This window comes from Mustela erminea, chromosome 15 (genome assembly GCF_009829155.1).
Source record: "Mustela erminea isolate mMusErm1 chromosome 15, mMusErm1.Pri, whole genome shotgun sequence".
In the NCBI taxonomy this organism is placed as follows: Eukaryota; Metazoa; Chordata; class Mammalia; order Carnivora; family Mustelidae; genus Mustela; species Mustela erminea.
In genome coordinates, this window is record NC_045628.1 from 74,226,534 (window position 1) to 74,239,139 (window position 12,606).

The 12,606-nt window shown below is 44.2% G+C and overlaps 1 long non-coding RNA gene across 1 annotated transcript in view; it reads right to left on the reverse strand.

The window, feature by feature from the left end:
• Nucleotides 1–6,492: 6,492 nt before the first annotated feature.
• The window catches only part of LOC116574220, a 32,211-nt gene continuing 26,097 nt past the window's right edge, over nt 6,493–12,606 (reverse strand). Inside the window, exon 3 of the long non-coding RNA XR_004279155.1 lies at nt 6,493–7,012. This is a non-coding gene — a long non-coding RNA (uncharacterized LOC116574220). The remainder of the gene's footprint in view (nt 7,013–12,606) is intronic.

Consider the following 12,606-nt stretch of genomic DNA (forward strand, 5'->3'; position numbering starts at 1 on the left):
GATACGTCTTTTTTTTTTTCCTTTCAAGAAAAGCAAGAAATAAGTGTGACAACACTTTTTTAATGAGTCCAAGTTTGTCCTACTTATATAAAAAGTACAAAATAACAGCTGCTATCCTATGTGACTGGTAGATGCCAGGCGCGCTCTACATGTTTCTAATTGCTCTAACCCCCTGTTAAGGTCAATATTATCACTGCCTTCCCAGTGAAGAAAGGCAACGCAGAAGAATTAAGTAACTTGCTCAAACTGTCAAAGGTGGGATTGGAACCTTGTCCCATCTCAGTCCAGAGCCTTTGCTCTCGCCACTACCCAGGGCTGACCTTCCAAAGCCTGGCCTTCAAAAAACATCCACGAGGCATTTCTCTCCTTTTCTCTGCTCTCATGCAGGACACGAAGAGGAAACAGACCCTTGCTGAGTTTTAAAATCGTGAAAACATTTTCAGCCATTGATTCTCTGAGTTTAGGTTTCTTTGAGGTTTCTGTGAGATAGAAGGAGTTGTACTCCTTGGTCGCGTCTTCATTCTGCTCCACATTCTGTCCCTGGGGAATTACAATTCAGACTCTTTCCCTGACTACTTGGTTAATGCCTCATTCCCGCAGGTGATCTTCCTTCTGCTTTCTTGCTACTCTAAACTCTGACAGGGTCTCAAACCCCTATATCGCCTTTCCCTGCGAAGTATGGATTTTTCATCTACTATGATACAAACTAAAATAGTAAAATTCAATCTTAATGGTCCCCCAGAGATTTGAATGAGTGGACATCGGAACATGCTGCCAGACAGAGACTTAACATGGAGAAGACAATAATTCGATATTCATGAGTTATTCAGCTACACCGAGCACTTAGAACTGTTGACATGGCTTCCTACCCAAGAAGTCCATTCTCAAGGTGAATGAGGCAGAAAACGCACCACAACAGAAAAGAGAAAATTTCAAAACCTAAAGATTCTCCCTCACAATATATATGCTCTCTTAACAGTTGAAATTTTTTAAAAAGCGTGACAATATTAAACACATCAACAATTTTCTTCTTTTTCTCTTTTCTTCTGCACTAGAGGGGCTAGCACAAATACAAATTAAATACAATACGTAATAAGCATTTGGTAAATATTTGTTGGAAAATGAATGAATAATTAAAACAAATAATTAAAACAAAGGCTATTACTTGTTTACTATTTGGTTCTAGGGTTCAATTTATTATTCATTCAACAAACATTACATCCAATGGACAAGTACAGAAAAGACACTGAGAATACAACTTCAAAATGTGTTCATAATTCCTATCCTCCTGTGACTTTCTACTTAACCATCTGTGTAACCTAGGGCGATGCGTTCACAGTCTCTTTCTTCAAGTAAAATGAGAGGAATAGAGCCTTTCTGAATATCCCTGTGGAGATGTGAAAATGAAGTAACAATATGATTTGTAAACTGTTAAGTTGTGTACTAATACATCATCTATAAACTATATTAGCAAGTGACAGAAAGCCTCACTCAATATGGTTTAAGCCACTAAGTGAATTTGCTAGCTCAAGTAACTGAAAATGGTGAAGATAAGTAATGAGCTTCAGGCAAGGCTTGACCTAGTAGCTCAACAATGTCACCAAGAATCTCATTTATTTCCAGCTCTTCATTTGTCCTTTTTGGTGTCAAATTCTCAGACTTACTCCCTTAAGGTCCTCTATGGCTTCCAACAGCTCTCAGAGCTGGTATTTCCTCATTCTAGTCCAGAAGGGGAGAGAGAACACCCCTTTCAAGGGAAATCTGAAGATTGATTCTGATTGGGCCTCCTAAGGTCACATGACCACTCTGCAACCAATGTCTACGTCCAGAAAAATGGAAGCTGCTTATTAGCTCAACTTATTCTACAGGCCCTGCTGGTGGAGATGGGGGTGAAATGAGGTCCATTCAACCTCATGGATCCCCAGCAGAAAGTGGTTGGCTGCTGGGTAGAGAAAGAGGATGGAGGAGAATAGATGATAAATATGTCACCAACAAACTATCCAGTGAGCTGAATTTGAAAATAAGATTCAAACAGTTATCCTGCCAGAAATCCATTTTATTGTCCCAGGTGAACTGAAAAAAATCTCAGTCTTTAGAAAAATCAGAGACATGAGTGGACATACTATGATGTACATAAAGGTTATTTTCATACACATGCTCTGGAAAGTAAGGTAATAAGAAGAATCATTTCCAGAATCCACTATTTTACCCCAAATCATGACCATATAGTTTAAGGGAATTTTTAACATTTATTAACATTATCAGAAAAAAGTAAGGGTCTGCTTGTCTGATAATAGATACTTCCAAGAATGTTTTTTTAAATTTTCTTGTTTAAACCTCTTATTCAAGTCACTGATTAGTCAGATATAAGTGTTTCTCATTTCCTTAGAGAGATAAAATACCTTTCACCTCTGAATAATGTATGTGGGTAATAATGTATCTGGTTTTGCCACCCCTTGGTCAGCCTTATACAGACACATACCCAAAAGAAAAGAAAGTCTAAATTCGCAAAACTTGTGAAGAGATATAAATCTTCATGGAAGGTACTGCAAAGGCCCTGAGAATGCCTCCACAGAGTAACACACAAGAAGATGAACGAGGCTTTACACTCAACCATTGCCCACCGTGTGGGCAGCAGACAAGCCGTGTCCCTCACCTGTGGTGTCTCTTGCATCTGGGCCATACCCACAGCCAGGAAAGATCCACATCAAGTAATTATAAAGCATCTCTTCATAGGTGGAACTTAGAGCCATCATAGTCACTACATGCTTAAAATATTTTAGTTTGCAGTAGGAGACCCCCCTACCTTACCAGGTCATCAGAGAGAACTTGGGGCTTACTAAACAGAGCCAAGAATGGCATAAGAACTTCCTGAGTACAGAACATATCAGTTCTCTGTAAATGAACAGAGATCATTTCTCTGGGGACCAAAAATAGAAATTTCAAAGAAGGTCCAAAAGGGGTTCCAAGTATCTCAATGGGGAAAAATGATGTGTTACTACTAGAAGGAACAGGCTATTGGGATCATGGTGCCAACTGTCAAGGCAGCTGCCCCTGATGCTAAGCCATGATATAAATGTTGGTAGTGGTTTTCACACCATGCACCCCAAAGTCCTGGATATTCCCTGCACCCTCCCTGTAGGCCATTGTGAGAGAGGCGGTAAACTGACTTCTGGAGTCTCCCCTTACCACAATGCCTTGTGTTTATCTCTTACATCTCAAACTTCTGTCAAGATACTATTGGAACCCTTGTTTTTTCAAGATGGCAGCCAAAGCAATTACGATGGCCTCTCCTCCAGCATCAGGTTTTCAGAGATGATAGAAAATGTACATAATGTAACAATCCTCAGAAAACTATAAGGGGAATTTTTGGTGAATCAGAAATTGTGAAAATCCCTAAAAGACAGAAAGGATCAAATGGAAGGGAGAAAGAACAGTCTAAGATATGTATGAGGGTCCTGGCACAGAGGTTCAGGCAGTACCAAGTTTCTATGACGTCTGGGGGGTGGATGCAAGGAATCTGGGTAGCTTAGACACAAGGGCATCCTGCTTATATGGGAAAGGAGGACCAGAACCACCCTGGCTGGACCCCTTTCTCCCCACCATCACTGTGAAAGAATAGGTCCCAGTAGGAGGCAGTCACTTCCAGCTCTCCTGTCAGCAGTCTGGGTAGATAGTGTTCAGATGTATCCTTACTGATCAATAAAACCCAGTAGGTGGGCCACATATTCAAATGGATGCAGGGGAATGAGGGAGGAAAACTCCCCAGAAAGCCACACATAGGGATATAGAAATGGAATGTAAGAAAAGAAGAGTAAGAAATACACACTCTAAATTCAGGAGATTTTCAACTCATCTTATAAGAGTTCCAGAAGGAAAAAAATTGGAAGAAGGGAGCAGAAGTAACATTTAAAGAAATGAGAGAGAAGAATTTCCTAAAACTGAAGTCCTCAAATTGAATGTATCTGGAAGGACAAAAACAAGATACATTTAAAAACGGAATGAAACAAATCCACCCCTATTGACATTGAAGTAAAATGTCAGAATATTAGGAATACAGAAAAACTCCTAGCATCTTCTGGAGAAGAAGCAGTTCATCTATTGCAGACTGTGAAACAGTCTGCTGACATCACACTTCATCTTCAACACCCAGAGCAAGAATACAATGGGGTAGTAGCTTTCTGAAATGCTGAGAAAAAGTGACTTTGTTCTAGAATTTTCTATGCAACCAAACTATCAAACTAGGTTTTTGCTGTGAGGATGAAAACTAAGATATTTTTGGACATGTAAGAGCTGGAGAAAGTGTCCCACCCACAGACTTACCTGAAAAAGTTACTAGAAGGTATAGTCCAACAAGAAGGAAAATCAATCAGAAGGGAGTTTTTAAAAAGAAAAAGGGATGGGGACAAGCTTCTGGTCTGTCACCTCTGGGTCAATGTCCCTGCTGCCAACTCTGTCCATAGGGTGTGTCTTCACTTATCCTCCAAGGACAGTGGGGGGTGACAAAGTGAATTGGGAGTAGCTGAATTGGGAGTTGAATCAGGGGGAGTGAATTGGGAACCATCCCTGACAGGCATTATCTGTCCTCTCTGCCATCCACGATGGGGCAGGAGAGATCACCCATCAGATAGGCAGACGGTCATGGGGAAGGGGCCAGACACCCCCTCCTTTGACCCCTTCAAACTAAGGACCTACTGGGAGGGGGTCCCTAATTGGCCCTCACAAACTGCAGCCATGATAAACTCTCCTCCCTAGAGAGCACCTCATTGTCTCCTTTACCCCCAGTTCTGGACTCAACATTTCCCCTGAAGCCCTCTTTTTCTCTCTCTGTTAACTTTTTAGCAACTTTTACAAAATTGCAGTGAAATATACATAACATAAAATTTTCATTTTAACCATTTAAATTTTTTTTTTAGTTTGAGAAAATACACATCACACAAAATTGACCATCTCTACCATGTTTAAGTGTGCAGTTCAGTGGCATTCAGTACGTTCCTACTGTTGGGCAAACATCACCACCATCCATCTTCAGAACTTTCCCACCATCCCAAACTGAAACTCCATTTCCACTAAACACTTCCCCAACCCCCACCAAGTCCCTAGCAACCACTGTTCTACTTTATGTCCCTATGAATCTGACTGCTCTAGACCCCTCATATGAGTAGAATCCTACAGTATTTGACTTTTTGCATCTGGCGTATTTTACTGGCCTGTGTTTATAAGGTTGATGTATGTTATAGCATATTGCCAGAATTTCCTTCCTTTTTAAGCTTGGATAATATTCCATTGTATGGATAGACCACATTTTATTTATCCATTCATCATTGGGTTTGGGTCATTTGGGTTGGTCCCATCCTTTGAGCTACTGTGAGTCATTCTGCTAAGAACATTAATATCTGAATATTTTTTGGAGTTCTGGGTTTCAATCTTTTTCTGTATATACCCAGAAGTGGAATTGCTGGATCGTGTGGTAATTCTGTTTGACTTTTTGAGGAACTGCCATACCCTTGCCCATAGCATTTGGACTGTTTGACAGCCCCAGAAACAGCACACATGTGTTCCAATTCCTCCATTTCCTCCCCAGCACTTGCTTTCTGGTCTGTTGGGGGCAGAGGTATTTTTTACAATAACCACAGGATTGGGTATGAAGTGTATCTCTCTGTGATTTGCATTTCCCTAATGAGCACCTTTCATATGCTTGTTAGTCATCCATATATCTTTTTTGGAGAAATGTCTATTCAAGTCTTTTGCCTATTTTTTATCAAGTTTTTTTTTTTTTTTCTGTTGCTGTTGAGTTGTAAGAGTTCTTTATATATCCTAGCTATTAATCCTTTGGTGGATATATTATTTGCAAATATTTTCTCTGAGTCTGTGAGTTGCCTTTTCACTCTTTTGATTTTGTCCTTTGATGCACAGGAAACACTCTCTTGTCTGCCTTCCCTACCTGCCAGACATCCCCCAAGGGGTTTAGCTAGAGTATCTTGCCACCTCCCACGGAGGACTCCACTGACGGGTGTTTCAGCTCCATTCACTGATTTCAGCCCCCCAGAGGGGCTGCCCCAGGCCAACTTCCAACACACTTAAAACATCACAATAGCCTACCACCAGGATTTGTTAACAGCTTTTTAAAAATATGGAAATGGTTGTGAATTTATTTTAGGGACACTTTTTTTTTCTTTTTTTAAGAAAAAATAACCTGTATTTTTGAAAATGGAACAACTCTTCTGCCCCAGCCTGAGGGAAAGTGCTCTGCTGAAGAGTGAATGGCAGCAACAGAACAAGATAAAAAGGCAAGTGTCTGCCTGAAGCCTGTGAGGGAGACAGTGGGGATGGTGTGAGGTAACCCAGGTCAGGAGACACACCTGTGGGCTCCACTGAAGTCCCCCCCACCCCACCCCCGCCCCCGGCTCTGCCCCCACCCCCAACCCTGGGAAGCCTCTAGTGCTGGTCCAAGGTAGTCTTTGGCCTCCTTTGGGGGAGGCCCCCTGAGGCACAGGAGGGCAGAGGAGTAAGGAAACAGACCATTGTGAGGACCCAGCTTAACTGTCAGGATTTGGGGCTGCACCTTCCCCTCCCTGTACCTCACCTTCCTACAAGGAAAATCAAATCAATAATCGTTATAAATCTCACTCCTTTGTTATATGATACAATTTACACAGTGCTTCGCACACATTATCCAATTTAAGAAAATACTACAGAACGAAGCACTTTGAAAATAATAAAATGCTTAACATATGTGAGAAATTCTTTTCTTTCTTTGAAAACTGCTCTGGGTGGTTCCACTATTGTTTAGTTAAGAGAATTATACAATTTTGAGACATGGTTCCTTATCTTGTGTAGACGGAAAAGCAATTAAACAATTATTCATGTCAGAATGTGAGGTAAGGAGAAGGCTGCTTCAAAGGGTCCACTTGACAAAGTGAAAAGCAGTTGAGTAGAAACAGAGAGCAGTATATAATTTCCTTCTGGAATATCCACTCCATATGGCCCAGAGCAAGAATTTCAAACTCATCTGTGGGGAGAAAGAGACAGAAATAAAAACATCAACTTTTTTGCTCTGATTTCTCTCAGCCATTTTCTGAATAGCCTATGGAAACCATCCATTCCTGTAAACAGAAACCCACTAAGAGACTGCAAGGATGCTTTTTTCTCTCTGTGGAGGGATTGTTCAGTCATGAATCAGTGTCTTTTTCCAAAGGAAGGTGCCAGCAACAAAAGTTGATCATAGAAAGAACGTTAAACTTTAGTATTCTCTTCATTGGCCTCTCCCACTTCCAACTGCCAAGAACAGAGACAACAGAGGACATGGTGACCTGAAAGTATCCCCGCTCCCCGCCACAGCCCTCTGGCCAGGTGACCAGAATCCCAGTGCCCCCGCAGAGGAATATAAAGTTTATGGTAAACGTGTTTGCACAGACACCAAAGCCACCCCTCACAAGCACTATGGCCTGCTCGTCCCAAACCCCCATGTCTCCCTCAGCCTTTGACTTTTCTCCCATTGGCGCTCTTGCACTCCAGTGCCCAGGGAGTAGAAAACCTGCCCCAGGCTTGCCCTGTTGAGGTGAGTGGTCCATCATCTGCTTCCACATATGTTCTTCCGCCAGCCTGGACCTTCAGAGAGCAGCCAAACATACACAGTCCTGTGACCAAGAGGAATTTCAAAGTAACTCCCATCTTTGATTAATTTTCTTAAAAACCAGGGGGGACGCCTAGACATCACGCACAGCATATCCTCCCCCGTATACATATGTGCACCCCACCCCACCATTTCTCACTCCACTACACCCGAAGCTGGTCCAATACCCAGCCCCCTGCCTCTATTCTCTCCTCTACCTGCACCTGATTCTCTCCTGTTTCTACTCCTGTAGCTTGACCAAGTGTCTACCCCCTTGAGGTCTCTTTGGAAGAGGGCATGGGCAGCAACCAGGCTCCGCTCTGACGGGAGGGTCTGGTGGACTGAGTAGGTGAGTGGGGGCTGGGCACACCGTCCCTGCACAAATGACCCTACTGGCCTTGAGTGTCTTAGTTCCCTGGTCTCCTCTAAGCCACCCATGCTGGAGTGGTAACAACTTCAAAGCCTGAGCTCCTGCCTGGACATCTGGGGGCAAATGGCAGCACGAAGTAAAGCTTGCTTTGAAAGATCTGGAGAACACTACAGAAACTTCTCCTTACCCCTTCCCCAGCCCCACGGCAGCCCCTCCCCATGCAGCCATTTGGAATCTACTTTTCCCAGCACGAAAATGGAATGTGAACCAGCTTCTGCCAGTGAGGAGTTTATTCTAAGCCCACCCCAAGGTCATGCTTCCCATGAAGCAGAGCCCCACTGGGTGGAAAGCTCTCGGGATGGGACTAAGACTCACCATTGTGTGCATTTGTGAAATCTTTCTCCTTACCTCTGGGAGGTAAAGGGACCAGAACTGAAGAGAGGTGAGGGCAAAGCTGGAACCCCCCCCTCCCCCCACCAACTAAATGTCACCTTGGCTGCAAGGACAGCTGTTACCATTTGAAAGGATGTATCCAATGAGCATTTGGTGTGCCTAGTAAACCTTGCTGTAATACACAGCTTTTAGCATGAGTCATCTCCCTGCTGGGAAAGAAGTTAGAAGTTCAGAAATAAGGATATTGCAGAATGGGACCGTGTGTTTCACGAAACCACAGGGGAAAGGGTGGAGAAGCATCCAGTGCCGGCCTAAAGGTCACAAAGCATTATTTCTGCCTGCTTACTATCCAGAGTCCAAGCGAGGTAAACTGAGAAGGTTAAGATCTAAGTGAAAATTATCAGAGGGTAGCTGTGCCATTCCGACGCTGAGAACACGTGTGCTGTAGGAGAATGCAAACCACCTTTGCTCTCTTTCCATGGGCAGAACTGAAGAAGGAATAGGCATTCATAAGGGCAGATATAAAGAAAAAAAGATACTGGTACAATATGACAAGCAAAGTTTGTGGAATTCCTTTCCTTGTGGATTCTTGGACCAAGCACAGACGTGTGAGTTAGGTGCTGATGTCCCCTGGAAATGAACAAACTTCTGTCCCCAGGACTGTGAAGGGTGCTGTGCATCAGCCTTAGTACTCACCATGGCTGGGTGAGTCATTCTAGCAACGCAGGATGCCACCGTCATGTTCATGCCAACCCACTGGCTCCCAGCCCCCACCAGAAGGCCGTCATGGGTGCTCTGACCTCCTTTCTCCTGGCAGAGTCATTGGGAGGTCGTGTCCTCTTCTTGATTATTAATAAAGATTTCTTGTCTCTTCTCCAGCCTTTGACTCCATGGCCCTAATTTGCCACCCTTTCCTCGCAGATAGTCACGCTTGTATCTGTATCAACCCAATCATTCTGCCAGCTGTTGAGTTGGCTTTCCTGCACTGGGTGCTCCCAGAGAGGGGGAAAGGGGCTCTCCCCACCAGTGCTTCCATTAAAAGAGGGGCCCCTGCCTTCTCAGTTGGTTGCTGAATTTCCGCCAGTGGAGCTAACCAGAAGCTTCCCGGCAGCTGAAGGAAATACGAGGGCACCTTCCCCAGGATGCCCAACACAGCTCTCTCAACAGCACTCAACTCCTCCTCCAGGACAGAGGCTATGAACAGGAAACCTGTACCAGGACTTTTTACACACGAGGCTCTATGTTCAGTACTCTACATGTATGAACTTACTGATCTTTGCTTCAGCCCCAAGAGGTGGGCGCCATTACCATTCCTGCTCCACAGAGGAGGACGGAGACGCGCAGAGACCCTCTGACCTCACCTTAAGAAAGCAGGGGCGGCCTGTCTGCTCTTGACGCTCAAGAGAAATTTTCACCATGACGCCATAAGCAGTGCTCACGGTCACCATTCTGCCTGTCAAGTGTCCCTTGGGTCATGAAGGCTGCAGGTTTCCAGGGGATATCGTTCGTATGCCTGAACTGGAGGTGGGCGTTAGGCCTCACTGCATTACAGCACTCACTGCTTTTTTCCTTTAGTCCTTTCTTTTTCCTTTCCCTTTTCCTTTGGTCACAATGCAAGTCAAAAATGCAAATAAAAGTTCAAGAATGAGAAATGCAGCCTGGAGAACAATAAAAGCTAGGATATCGAGAGTTTCATATTACTGCGCTCTGTTCTGTGAAGACTCAGTCCTCCTAACTCCACTAGCAAGGAGGGACTATTATTGTTAGGAGTGAGTTGGACAGTTAGGTAGTGAGGGCCGGGGTCCCCCATAAGAAAATATGGAGTCAGGACAGCTAAGATTAAACAGCACTACCATCCTGCTTTGCAGCTTCGAGAGGAGCGCACTGACAGTGCATAGTTGCAGACTTTGCTGAAGTGACTTCTGCAAAATAAGACAATTAACCACAAGGCATTGGTCCCCATCACGGGCAAAAAGCAGTTAAGACTGAAGACCCCAGATGTCACCAAAAAAAAGACCATCAGCATGCAAACGTTAACCTAATAGGTAGACAGATACGTGACCAAACAAAGCCCTGATTGGCATGGCACAACACATCCTGTTTGCTTCAGATAGTTCCGCAAAAGAGCTCATAAAAACCCCTACACATAGACACTCCCAGGGCAATCTTCTCAGGCCCTCTCCCTCTCTGGGAGCTTTATACTTTCGCTCAATAAACTTTGTTTTGCTGCCCACTACTCTTCATCTGGTCTATGTCTTCATTCTTCAAAGCAGCATGACCAAGAATCATAGGCACTAAAGTCAGAGAAGTCCTGCAACATTATTTTCACTATTTTATAGGCACAGAGAAGCTAGGTAACTTGCACAAGATTGCACAGCTCTTAAATGGAGAGACCAGCATTGAAATCCAGCTATAGTGTGAACCCGTTCCTTGCAAATCCCAAATATAGCAAGGCTCTCGATCTTCTTGTTTCTGATCACACTTCAGAGAAAAATACACCAAAAACATCAGAATTAAAATAAAATGTGAGAAGTAGCTAAAACAAGGGCTCAAGCCCAAGGAGTAATGTGGAGGCCAGGCTCTGTGCTTGGTCCCTTCTCTCAGTTCAGCAAGAACACGACACTATACATAAAAGTATAACCAAATACAGAGAGGCGCTTTGAGAAGGACACACATACAGCCCTGTGGAAGCTTAGGTGACAAAAAGACTCCCCACCCACTCCTTCACAGAAGAGGCACCACTGAAATAGGTCTTGAACAATCACTAGGATTTCCATGGGTGTAAATGGGAAAGAGACAGGAGCATTGGAAGCAGAGAAAGAACTGTGGCAGAAGTGTTCCAGGGTCCAGAAATGGTGAGTTACTGGAATTCCTCCAAGAAGGAAGGAAGGCATGATTCCAACAAGAAAAGATGCCAAGATTTACAAGACCCATCAGCAGGTGAAGTTAGCCCCATTTCCAGCATACACAGGGCCTCCCCAAAGCCCTTGGTAATGGCCCAGGGGGCAGAAGAGCGCCATCTGTCTGGGGAAATCCTAGGTGCCTGTTTGCCATAATGTTCAGGTTTACACCTGTTATCCTGGCATGCTGTCCTGCGAGCACCCCGTCCACCCTCCAGAAGGTCCTTGCATGGGCAGGAGATTATGTGGCTACCCTGTACCTGGCAAACTGAAAGAGTCAACGGGTAGGGCCCAACACTTAGGTATATGGAAGGTGCTTAAGAAGTTATGTCTTTAAGCGGCACCTGGGTGGCTCAGTGTCTCTGCCTTCGGCTCAGGTCACGATCCCAGGGTCCTGGGATAGAGCCCTGCATCGGGCTTTTGGCTCAGCAGGGAGCCTGCTTCCCTTCCTCTCTCTCTGCCTGCCTCTCTGCCTACTTGTGATCTCTGTCAAATAAATAAATACAAATTTAAAAAAAAAAAGAAGAAGAAGAAGAAGAAGAAGTAGTAGTTATGTCTTTAAAAGCCTGTATCATGATGCTCTCTAAGCGTTATAAGGAAGACAGGGTCATTGACATGTGTACTCGTAAGCGATCGCACCCCAGTTAACTTCTAATGGCCAGAATCAGTTGTTTTTCCCCACCCTGGCCCGCCACCTTATTTTGTCCGGGCGCAGTTCTACACGGAATAACCCCAGCCAGTATCTATCATGAAGACATCCCAGAGGAGCCGGCGTTTTGATGAATATCCCATCCGGCCACTGCCGGTTAGAGCGAGGAGGACGCGTACCGCAGGCTTAAAACACACTCTGACACACACTGATAATGCTAATTTTTATCCAGGCACACTTTTGAGTTTAAAATAACCGAATTCAAAGAAGTTAATTAAAACCAGATAGAGTTGTCAGGGAGTTTAAAAATCAAACGGGAAGGACTTTGAAACAACGAGGCTGACTGACTCTGTGGTAGAGGAGTGAGCTAAGTCTTTACAGAGGAGCCCGCCTATTTGTATTGGGGCTAAAATACTTTCAGGAAAGAAAGAAAATTGCAAAGTGTTTGCAGAGCAGAGAGCACGATGTGGAGGAGGTGCTCCAGCCATCTTTTCAACTTGGAAGTGGAATCTGTCTGCAGGGTGTCCCCAGGGGTGAGTGCGGACTCCTTTAGTGAAGTCTTATTTAGTTGATGGATGCCCTGTTGTTGCTGGATTTTATTACTACGTGAAGTTGAAAGGCCTGATGTGAAGGCATCTTAAACTTCAGGTCTGGCCATGCACGCTCTCATTTCAACTTG